Genomic DNA, 11,689 nt, shown 5'->3' on the forward strand with positions numbered 1-11,689 from the left:
ATTGTCTAATCTAAATAAACAGCTCAAACTCTTCCACATCTTTATCTCATTCCCATTTATTCTTTGGTTTAAGACATTTAATACATTTTAAGTATTTTTTATCAGGGATGTAGAGTTACTGCTTAGTCTGTCATCTTTTGACCATCATTCAATTCAATTATAGCGATTATTAGATTCCTGCAGGGTAGATTTAACTAAGTACATTTGACTTTTCTCATTTGAAAAACAATCCTCTTTACAATATTATCTTTTTTCCTCTCTCCCCCCTCCCTTTTTTTTTTTTGGTGATGAAGCAGTCTGTGGTGTCAATACAAACGCTGTGACATTTATAGCAGTTCAGCTGGGAACATGCTGCCCGCTTGTTCCTTTTATTCCTAATTTGCTGATGATTTCCAACAGTGTAAGAGCGCAAGCAAGCACTCTGATATCAGTGTGTGCTGGTGCCCTTTTTTTTGTAACCTTTATCTAATTTTGGCAGGACCATAGTTCCTGCTCTTAAACCTGATAACAGGATCAGCACACAGCCCAAACCGAGAGAACACTTAAGTAGGATGTCTCAGCCCAGCACACGCTGAAATGGGGCCATCTGACCCAAGAGACTGGTATTGTCCTTTGGTCCTGGTGAGCTTGCTGGGTGTCCATGACCCTAATAATCCGAGCACTTACTACTGCTATTGGCATGCCTTGTCTTTCTTACTGACTCCTTTTGTTTCCTTCCTCCTGATTTGAAAAATGTCTCAAATCCTAAATAAAAAGTGCTGCTTAACCACGGTAATTTACAATTTTTTATATCTTCTATTTTATTTGTAGTTTCCATGGTGCAATCCTTAATGTGCAGAGCAATGTGGGGAGAGGACTGGGAGGGTCATTGATCTTAAAGCAAGAAAGAACTATTAGATTTAGCACAATCACCTGCAAGTAATAGATCATTAAATTTTGAGTGTTCATATATTAAGCTAAATAACATGTGTTAGACTAAAGCATAATCACCCAGAAAGGCACCAAATATTCAGCTGGTGCCATCAAGAAGTGGAGAAACAATCATCCTTCTGTGTGAAAAAATGTATTTGTGTAAAAAAATGCATTTCTTATTACTGCTACATAAACCTGGTAATGACTATCTGTTGATAATGTGAATATTATCACTGAATCCTTTATCTGAATTACTGCCTTCTTAATACTAGGCATTTTGAGACCCAATAGAAGCTTTATCTACAGATTTTGACGAGCAAATGACATTTTTTCACAGAGCTTTTGGCAATTTTCCTGTGCTCCAATTCTTTGGTGGGTCTCTTCTGCAAGTTAAATTTATTTCGTAAGAAATGCAGTCACTAACTTGGCACAGGTGTCTAGCATCACCTCACCAGTGTTGCATTTAAGTATTTACATCCCTGCATGACTGTCATGTCATAGCATATTTCCTGGGCACATTCCATACATCAGCTTTGTGGTGTTCTGGAATTGCTTTCAGGTGCTAACTAAAACCACTGCCTGGGTTCCACAGAGAGTCAGAAACATGGTAGTTCATTTCATGACTGTTCCTCGCTGTTAATCACCGAGGGCTTAAGTCACTGGCTCTGACCTGTTTTATGTAGAGTGGAGTTTTTGTTGATATTGATGGAGTTTTTCTGAGATAACACCCAGCTAGCTTGTTACAACGAGTATGGATTAGCAGTCTGTCATGTGTCCACAATTGCCTTTTTTCAGCCAAACTTCTAAACTAGAAGAAATATGTTAAATAAAGCCAGTTTGTTCTTATGAAGAGTGGTGTCAGTGATTAAATGTACATCTTCTTGATCACGGAATTGCACATCAAGCTTCTCTATAGTTTTGCTCAGGATGAAAATCAGCCAGCCAGTCTATAGCTTTCAAACCAGTGATCTCCTACTTCTCCTGTTTAATTAGCATATCACAATCTTGCTTCAAATTTTCTGTAATTCTCCTGGTACTTAAGAAGCTACTGAAAAATCATTCCCTTCTCAGTCAACTCTTTTGCGTCATTTGGGATGCAGAATACATGTTCTGCTCCTGTTACAGGAGCGAGCATCTCACATCTTCCAAAAGTAGAGAAAAAGCACTTTACTGAACATTTCTGCCCTTTTTGTCTCATTTGAAACACACTTCATTATCCAGCTATTAGAAGTCCTCAGTCATTTTCAGGTCTTGTTTTGAATATATTTACATTGAATAATTTTCCTTGAACAAATGGTAGATTCCCACAGTAAGAAGATGCATCTATCTGGCATTGGCCATGAGACAGAGGCACTAGAGCTACCAGGATGCGTTGTCTTTCTCTGAGTTTCTGGAAAATCCTAGCACATAACTCATGCAGCTATGGAGTGATGGGACTAACATTGGGATGGGTGCAGCTGTGATGCTGTGCATGAGAAGTTGCATAATGTCCCCTCTTCCCTATAACCTAGTGATTGTGCTAAAGGAAGACTGGAGCCTGGCACTAGTCCCACGACTGACTGCTCACTCTACTTTTCACTTTTCCTTGGAATCTGCAACAGCAACTTTGTGCTTTATAAGTGTGAGTTCATTTGAGAGAATTCCAAAGCACCCTGCAGCTTTCCCAACCTGCTCAGACTTGGAGTCTCCTTGTATGACAGCCTTTTGAATGGGCCACAAATATGTTTTCTCGTTACCCATTCATGTATTAAATACTCATCTCAATGATGGAATGCTTGCCCGGGTCTCTCTTAATGAACAAGTGTCAGATGTTTAGCACCAGTAGACTTTATTGCTCAAAGGCACAGGCTTCTTGGACCTCCTCTTAGTCACTTTCAGCTCTGTCTGACTCAAAGTAATTGGGAGGAGGAAGAGGGAAAGGAAGAGGCTGTTCCTGTCAATGGGATTCCAGCTGGTTTGTATATAAAATCTTTCCAGGACACCCAAAATGCTTTATTCACTAGTTGGATGTCATATTCTAAATAAAACCAATTATTTGGTTGACATCTACAACCCTGCTGAGGTATGTGATAATGGTGCCCCTTGTCTGTTAAGACAAACACATGCATTCTCCCTGCAGTGAGCAGCCAAGCAGCCCTCGCCAGCCTCGGCTGTGGAAGAATGCGCCCCTATTCCCTGCCGCTTTCTCTCTCTGCCTGCCCGTCCTGGCGAGCCAAGCCTGTGAGAATACCCTGGCATAACTTCCTGGTAAGAGCCATCATTTTTATGTTGCTTTTGGGTAAACGTCAATGACTCATCTTGTATTCATGCTCATCTATAGTTGGCTTTTCAAAAAAATTTTTTCTTCTAATGTTCTGATCTGCCAAGCAGCGAGTAGTTTGCTTAACAATGTGCAATGCTTGGAGAACAGATGGGCTCTTTTCTTTCACCCGGTGGCATGCAAAAATGAAATTTTGTCAATCAAACTTTGGTCTATTACATTTTAATTGAAATGGCTGTTTTAACAGATACTTTGCCACCCACCAGCTCCATTGTATTTCCTTCCACATTGGAAGGACAACTTTATGACAAACTCAGCATTGAGCAGCCAGCAGTCTGTGTTGCAGTCGTACCTCACACAAGATCATCTCAAATTACCCTCCTGTACAAACACTTACTTAGTTTACACCCTCGAAAATTTACAGTGTAGGCAAGGAAAGTGGTTTTCCAAGCTTAGTAGCAACTCTGGAAATGGATACCCAGGTCCTCAAGATCACTGTAGAGCTGAATACACTGCTTGACTCTCTTTTGCCAGGACTGGTGCACACTCACTGTTATTCAACCTACAAACTCTACTTAAACCCAGATAAAGCATTTTTAGGAAGTAGCATTATGCTTTTCCATACACCATTTCATGAACAGCTAAGGAAAAAGATGAGAAGGAATGCTTCACACTCTGCTGCTTCAGTTGTTCAGAGACTGCCTTTCTAGAGGGTTAACTAGTATAATTTTTTTCACTGAAACTTTGCTTGCTACCATCAGGAGTCTAAGGGTACATTGCTCAAATGCACACTGCTCACCTCCATGAAATACTAACGGGAACAGCTAAAATCAGAGCTAGCCTAGGACATCATGACTATTGAGAAATTCAGATCTGGGACTGCTGCATTTCATACACTCAGTTCAAAGTGCTCTGGAAGCCTTTATGGCCACTGCACAAGAAAAAAGAGTTTGCTCCTTGGTTGACTGAAATACATATTTCCCTGTAGATAAAAGAAAATGCATGTAACAGCTTGGACATTCCCATACGTTGCTGGAAGAGCTTATCTTCTTGAAGGTGTTGATAACTGGCACAGTGGTTGCCTAGAGCAAGATCAGCACATGGACTTGATAGGTTTTTGCAAGCTTTAAAGATGGATTAAAGCAGAATATTCACAAAGGCAAATTAAGTGACAGCAGCTGCTCTTCACAGGTCTGTCTGCAGGCAGCGGAGGGAGGGAAGCTCCCCTGGAAGTGACTCAGAGCACATCCCTACATCAAACTCTTCTTCTGAATCACCTCCACAGGAGAGCCTCTGCCTCCCTCGGAGATGCCCGTCTCCACAACTTCACATCACTCGCCTTTCCAGCTGTGTCCCCTGGGCTCCTCTGCTGCCATGGGGGATACAGACCAGGGGAAATCGCTGTGAAGTGCGTTGCAGGTGGAAGGACATGCATGTTGTAAATGGCTTCACAGACTCAAATGGGGTTTGATCTTTCCAATTATGAAACACAGCTTACTGAATGCTGGGTTTTGAAACTCATTGCTAATATTTTAAAGTGAAAAACAATAACCATATGGGATTTAAGCAAAGTCACCTGCCAGGTTATGACGAACTGCTTGGTTTGTCAGTTCCCAGCTGCTACTTTGATAAATCACCAGGGGATTTCCTCACTGGCTGGCCTGCCAGCTATCCTGGGGTGAATAGAGGAAACAAGAAGTTTTGTATTAGATTTTATGGGCTGGAACCTTCAGCATGCCATGATCCCTCTGAGCCACACCAATGTGAACCAAGGACAAACTGATTGTGCTGAATCTCTGTGTTTATGGGGAAAGAGCTCCCTGTGGGCACAGAACTGGTGGAGGCAATGTTCCAGATCCATATTTCAGACAACACCCTGTGGCACAGAGAGGTAGGAGGGTGGGAGATACATGGGAATAGGGTTCCTCTGTGGCTTATCCCTTCTGTCTACTAGTTTCCTTTGAGCCTGAGTTACAGCTTCAGCAGAAGATGCAGGCTTATAGGCTCCTCTTACAGCTTCTAGGGCCAGCTGTCCTCTATCTACAGCTATGCATAAGCACATTTACTGATACATACATCTAACAAGGGCAAGAACTGAGGTCTTACGTGCTCTGTGGCGCAGAAAATGTGAGAGTGTCTCAGGGTGAGCCAGCTGATTGTTATCGTGCCTTTCACCCAAGAGAGCCTTATCAGACTTTGCCCCCTGGAGCATCTGGCACCGTCAGCAGCAGTGAGCTCACCCACACAGCCCAGACGGACTCAGTGCAAGAAGCAGCCGTGTGGCTGGCTGTAGAAAGCTCTGTATCTCAAAATTAATTTGCCTGTGGTTCTGCTGACACCTTCTGATTATGCTGCCCTCACAGTAAAAGAAAGGGTGTGCTGAAATCAATTTCCCACCCCCTACTCCACTGCAGATAGAAGACAAAAGATATATTGCTAATTAAAATGTTCTAATCTGCTGGAAAGCAGTTTTGTAGGATTGATTTGAATAAAACTGATGATGCAGCCCACTCAGATCACTGGGAAACGACCTCTTTATTATGAAGTCCCAGAATAACATAGCCAAGCAATCTTGATTTCCTAAAATCTGTCAAAGGAAGAACTTCTCAGTTAGTTACAGCATATAATATGGTTATTCCTGAAATGTCCTCTGCTTAATGAACAGCTGATATTGGCTAACCTCATAGAAATAAGAGAGAATTAGTACCAGCTGCAAAATGCATTCACTGGATAGTGAAACTGGCAGTTGATATTATGCCTGCTATAAATATTTTTAATTAAAAATTGTCTTCTGTCTCTTCAATTGGTATAATGGCGATAATGCTTACTGAGAGTTACTGAAGATGTAATAGGATTCCCCTTCGTGTATAGCAGAGCTATTTATTCTGCTGTAATATTGCTATAGTGGAAATCTGCATAATAACATCCAGATTCTAGTACAAGAGAAAAACAGACTGCATGAGTGGATTATCTGTGTGTTTCAGAATAAGGCACATGAGCATTGTTGCAAATTCCTAAATAAAAACCATGTTCAAACTCTGTTTGCTCAGGTGTGACTTTAAAATTATTTTAACAACCTTTTCTGGGAAATTTTCACCTTCAATCCAAGCCCCAGGGCATTTTATGTGTTTGAGAAATGGTCTGCTCTTTGCAAGGTTACAGGGAGCTGCACAGCAGATCCTCTTCTGCTCTTCTGGCCAGGCCTTGCCACAGGGCTCTGTCAGGGAGGATGGGGGCTTGGGTTCTTCTCCTGCCCTGATTCAGAGAGAAGCAGCCCCTTTCTGCATGGTTCCCCAGGCACCCACCGTGGCAGGGCTGGGAGAGGCAGTGGCAGAGGAGATTTTGCAGTGCTGCAGTAGACCTGAGCCTCTGGGCCTCTGGTCCCCACGTGGTGCTCTACTGCAACAGCTATCTGCAGGTGATGAGGGACACCTCTTCCTTTGGGGAGCCAAGAGCCATTAGGCCAGCTATGCCCTGGCAGGCACAGCCCATGTCAGGCATTACCCAAATAGGATGGATACTGCGATAGCTGGAGAAATCTCTGTTAGCTGGGCCTTTGGGAATTCGTGATTGCCCTCCACACTACGTGGGAGACTTTCTGATGCTGATGGGACCAATCACTTTCTCATCCCCACTTGACTCTTCTCCCCTCTGAGGCTTTGGACCAATATTGTGATTTAGGCACTTCTTCCCACTGCCTTCCTCAGCCCCCTGCCTTCATCCTCCCCAGCTTCCGATGCATCTACCCCTCAGGAGCACTTGCTTTAACTCTCCCATTTTTATTCTCCTGTATATATCTCAGAGGTCCTGGTGCAGCTTGCCTTGGCATGGTGTTTGTTTTCTAACAACTCCCAGAGGTTCAAGTCAAGACAAAATCCTCATTCTGTCAGTCACTGTATGAACACGTTAGGCACATTTCCTGCTCCAAAGACCTTTTGATCTAAACCTGCTGCTTTGATTTCATAATGATACTTAATTCCTTTCACAGTTTGGCTCTCACCCCTTTCTTGTCCTCACATTGACAGCAATTTTATTCAATCAAGACATTTCCCAGGCAAAGATACCATCTTTTTTACCCATAGATTCTTTCTCCTTACCCTGGGTTCTTCCTTCTGCCTTAAATTATCATTGTTTTGCTTTTCCAGCTAGCCCTTTCAGATGCTTTTATGATTTGCAGTCCTCTCATCTTCCAGCTCCTTATTATTCTTACGGTTCAGCATGTACTCTCCTCTCCCATCTCTTTCAAAGGGAAGCTCTTGCCCTCCCTTAGCTGAGCTGAATTTATGATGAACACTGTTCCCTCTTCTTTATCTTTTCATGCTTAATTTCACAAGGGTCTTTATGGTAATCACCTCTAAAAGTTTTACTATTGCATCGGTGATACTCCTCCCTATTTCTTGCAAAATTTTCTTCCTGTCTTTCCAATCTCAAAAATAAGAAACCTGACTGTGTGTTAGCTTTTTCCCTAGGTTTTAACCCCGCTAACAGTGAAGGTGAGTTGTTATTTGTCCATCATGTCCTTTTGGTAAGGTGCAAATTTGTTATCTGGTTAAAAGGCACCCCAAAGGGATGGGAATTAGCATATATTCCTGTGGCAATACAGTAAGTCTTTCTTTCTTTTGAAATTCATGTTTTTGACTCCCACTTACTTGTTTGTTCTCACCTCCGATGAATTCTGCCTGCTTGGCCATTTCCCCCTCTCCATGGAGAAGGCAGCAGCACCATTGCAGTGTGGTTCCTGCCTGACCAGGTTTGTGAGGGTCACTGATACCATCATCTATCAGCACCTCCACAGATCACTGGATTCGACAGCAAAGACAAGAACAAAACAAAACCAGAGAACTGACTCACACTAGTGCCCAGAAAGAGAAGGGGACAAGGGCAAGAGAAATGAAGACCACAACCCTATCCACCTGAGGGCACAGAGGTCACGTTAGACAGATAGGGAATGAAACAAAAGGGACTTTTCGGGGGGTGGCTGGGCAGGGGGAGCTTCTGTTTGATTATTTTCATTTTGCCAGGCTACCTCCCAGTGCCAGTCACTCAATGACCTAATTTTGTTCCGATAATGAAAGTACTCTATATTAACAGAAAAAGGACAACACGTGATTATTTTTTTCTCCATCCAATCTAATGAACTGGTTTTGGTGGCCAGTTTGAATGATACTTTGATCACTTGAGAGGTTTTATATGAAATAGTTGATAATTTAAGAGCCTGTTACACCAGGAGAAGCTCTTGCTTGCTTGTGTGTCTGTTCCTGCCCTGTCGTAAACTAAAAGAATTAAAAACACTGCAAGCCAAGATAAAGTTGAAATACAATTCTCTAGTTATTTCAATCAAAAGGCAGTATTGATTATTTAATTACATAGAAATGATCCAGATGCTGAGCATTTACTACAGATTGATGACTGTCCCAGAGTAGTTAATGGCCCTTCTTGCTGCCATCAACACAAGTTGCTTATTAATCCCTGGAATACGGCTTGCATAACAATCATAACCTGCTGTTAAAAGTTTATAAATAGATAAAAGTGTCACATGGATTTATGAGTGCTGAGGCTGAATGGGATCTGCGTGGCATTCCTAGTGAATGAATGCCATGTGCATGAGCTCATCTGGTTGCTTGAATTATCACAAAATCCGAAGTTGTTGTTTTGGATTGGAAAATGGCACATAAGAAAGTGCCAAGTGGTTGGAGTCCTATCTACTGACTAGGAAATAATTACTTCGCTGCATAATAAAGAGGTACCTTCATTCTAACAGCAGCGTGCTGCCCTTCTTATCCTATCGCCTGCAATGCATGTAAGGGAGGCTGTGTGGCTGTGCTGTTTCATTCCTTTGCCTTGTTTTCAAGAGGACAAAACTACACACACACAGAGCTGCTCCAGGTCCCCCCAAGCCCAGCAATTGTAGGGGTCTTGCTAGGCTGGGATCTGTATTATGCAGGAGCCCTTTGCACTTGTGTCTCTCCATCTCACACTGGGCTGTTAGAACACTGAACCTGGTATGTGCTGCCAGTGAAAGCTGCTTTTGGAAAACAGTGTCTCTTGTTACTGACACAGCTGGGAGGACATGCAGACCCTGGGGGATAGGGCAGTTGAGGGCAGGGAATCTCAGTGGCGCTGCATCCCAAATGCTGTGTGGTAACTGTGCCCACCACTGCACCAGCACTCACACTGTCCCTTCTGCCTGGGAGCTCAGCTTGCAGAGGACCCAGCATGCAGAGGACCCAGCTCCTGTAGAACTGCAGCATCCTCATCACAGTGCAGCTCAGCTGAAGTCACCTGAGCATCAGCTTCAGTCCCTGTCCTCTCATCAGCCACTGTCCCCCCAGCTAGCTCTATTCAGCTTCCTAACCCTGCCAGATGACCAGTGGCTGGTTATTGCATTTGAGCAGTGACTAATAAAACTTATATAAACATGCTGTTGTCTGGAGATTGAGAAGGCTGCCTGGAGGAGTGGAACAGGTCTGTGGGAGCACCCTGCTCCTAATCAAGAATTTAGGGAAGTGGTTTCCCTGTATCCAACCAGACCACAGATACTGAGGTAAGAGAAAAAGATGAGAAATCGCTCTCTCCTTCAAAGAATTAGAAAGGTGAGGACCTGAGACTCTTCCTGAATCACAACTTCGAGCCTGTTAGCATTACTGCCTCTATTTTCTGTTCTTTTCAGTGGACCTGTCTCAATTATGCAAAGACACACTTCAGTGCAGCGCTGAACCGGAGAGGGTTGTTCATCCTTTGAAAAGGAGAAGTTGGGTTCCACAAGGCCCCAGGCCCTTGTCCCCTTACACCATACACTGTGCACTTCTCCTCTAGCACAGAGGTTTGGGGGGCTCCCCGATCCCCATGTAGCAGCAGCTGGAGCAGGGGCTGGGATACAGGAGAGGAGTGGGTACATCAGTAGGCTGTCGTTGCCACTGCAGAAGTGTGAGATAGAGGGTGAGATATGAGAGGTGTACACGTGGAGCAAGCGTACTACCCAACAGGCTGACAGGTTGGAGGAAAAAAAAGATATATTTCACCAGAGTCCTTTCCTGTGACTTTCAAAACTGCTTGTTCAGAGAGCACACTGCCTCACCCACTGCTTTGGCTGTGCCACCTCCTCCCCTGCGCCTCTCCCTTGGGATCCCTCTTCTCTCTTGCTGCAGCCTGTAATTTTTCTTCACACTCTTGAAATTCCATGGACTGCAGTCTCTCTACCTCTCCCCTCTTGTCCTGTCAGGAGACTGATTCCCACTGCCAAACACTGCTGGTGCACCCCTTCCACAGTCCACTCCTGTGATTTTTAGAAGGAATCAGACACTAAACAAGTGTTGAACTAACCTAATTATCCTTCCTCAAATTCTTCCCAAATCTGCTCTGCTGCGCTTTCACAAAACGTGGCCACTGTTCAGGTGAGAAATGCAGCATGCACTTCATGCCTTTGTTGCATTCCCTCCAAGGAGAAATCCAAGGAGAAATGCCTCCCCAGGACCCCTAGTCCTTCCTTTGCATCGACCGGGTGCCTACACCCAGGCAGGCCCCCCGTCCTGTGCTCACGAGCTCTGCAGCACTGAGGGATACCAGCTAAGCAGGCAGGCCCAGAAGACTTCTGTATCCAAGAGCTGAGAGAAGCAAATTTGCCTCCCTGTGCTCGTCCAGAGGCACTGAATCTTTCTGTCAATAGTGTTCGGCATCCAAAGCTCGGTGTCGGGTGAGGCAGGAGCAGGACTCCACCCAGCGCAGTGCTGCGCGGGAGAGAGGGAGCACGTTCCCATCGCCTCCATCCCTCCCGTCGCCGCCCTCCAGAAGCCACTGGGCGGACGGCAGCTCCGTCTGGGATGCTCCACTTAGCGTGGCGGCCAGTGCCATCTAGCGGGATCGGGAACGAGGAACCAATCTCCCCAGAGGTCCGGAGGGACCCGGCAGCACCCTCTGCCGCGGGGTCCCCTCCCCGCTTTTTTCCCTTCTGTGGGAAAGCTCCCACAGCGGGCTCCCTGTTTGAAGGATACGGACAGACAGAAATTAAAATAAATAGCTAAAAACATGCATCAGCTGGATGCCAAGCGTCCACGCATAAGGGATCCTGGAGTTTTGTTTGCTGTGGGAGATGGGGTGGGCGAAAGGCTGGGAGTTGGAGCACGCTAGGAAAGACAGGTGACAGGTCCAAAGGAAAGTGTGTGGCCGGGTCAAAACTCATTTTTTTAATTAATATTTTCATTATGTATGGATTAGATGATATAAATATCTTTCTCATCATTATTAAACATCGTAGAGAGCAGGTTTTTATGGACAGGTCTGATAAACACCTGCCAAAGATAACACTGTGCTGCCTCACACAGTTCTTGCTCTTAAAGGTCTCCTCCAGTACTTCACTCCATTGGCTTTTTATGGTCTCCATAAAAGAGAAAGAAGGAGGCAACAGTCTTGCTTTTATTAAACAAAATTCTCAGTTACAGGTAGGGAGAGGGAAGAGGATGCAGAGCATTCCCCAGAGAATCTTAAATTACGTTATTCAACTGAAATATTAATCAGGAA

The sequence above is a fragment of the Manacus vitellinus genome, unplaced genomic scaffold, assembly GCF_001715985.3.
Source record: "Manacus vitellinus isolate BGI_N305 unplaced genomic scaffold, ASM171598v3 scaffold_5_pilon, whole genome shotgun sequence".
Taxonomy (NCBI): domain Eukaryota; kingdom Metazoa; phylum Chordata; class Aves; order Passeriformes; family Pipridae; genus Manacus; species Manacus vitellinus.